Source organism: Austrofundulus limnaeus, unplaced genomic scaffold, assembly GCF_001266775.1.
Source record: "Austrofundulus limnaeus strain Quisiro unplaced genomic scaffold, Austrofundulus_limnaeus-1.0 Scaffold419, whole genome shotgun sequence".
In the NCBI taxonomy this organism is placed as follows: domain Eukaryota; kingdom Metazoa; phylum Chordata; class Actinopteri; order Cyprinodontiformes; family Rivulidae; genus Austrofundulus; species Austrofundulus limnaeus.
This window is the reverse complement of record NW_013952821.1, coordinates 29835-30637: the sequence shown is the minus strand read 5'-3', so window position 1 is coordinate 30637 and position 803 is coordinate 29835.

Sequence of the window (803 nt, the reverse complement as noted above, 5' to 3'; positions counted from 1 at the left end):
TAGCACAGAAACAGTACTATATAACATTTTAGACACATTCTAGACAGTTTATCAGCTAAAAAAAGTTAATTTTGGGGTAAGTTACTCTTTAATATTATTTTTTTATCTTTAAGAACCAGGTTGTCCAATTAAAATAGCTAACAATATAATTAATTTGAAACAGAAACAAAATACCTGAAGTCCACCTCATACCTGCCAACACCTGCTGACATCATGAGGAACACCTGTTCATGTTAACCAGTAGATGTGGACTGAAGCAGTTCTAGGGGGGTCCAGAGGTATGCACCTCCAGAAAAATAAAAGATCTACTCAAAATTAAATTTTCCATCTTTATGAATAGGATTTTTACTAAACTCATGGGATTATTAAAACATAAAATTAGTATTTTATGAAGGTAGAACACAGAAAACAAGACTTTAACCTGAACTTTATCTGAGATCAGAACTAAAAAAAATAATAGAAAAAATATTTGTACTCCTAATTTCTAAGCAGATATTTTTATACTGTTGCATTTAACTTGCCTTTTTTTTATAGAATTATTTTTATATTTTGTTTTATGAACACTCATCCCAGAACAAGTTGTACAAATTAATGTCAGTTAGAGCAGTGAAGTAACAAAGTACAAATACTTCGTTACTGTAGTTAAGTAGAAATTTTGGTTGTATGGACTTCACTTAACTTTTTTTCAGCTGACCTATTACTTCTACTTCTTACATTTTTACACAATCATCTGTACTTTCTACTCCTTACTTTTTTAAAACATGTAAGAAATATGAAGGTCGTTATAATTATTTCATTCCGAC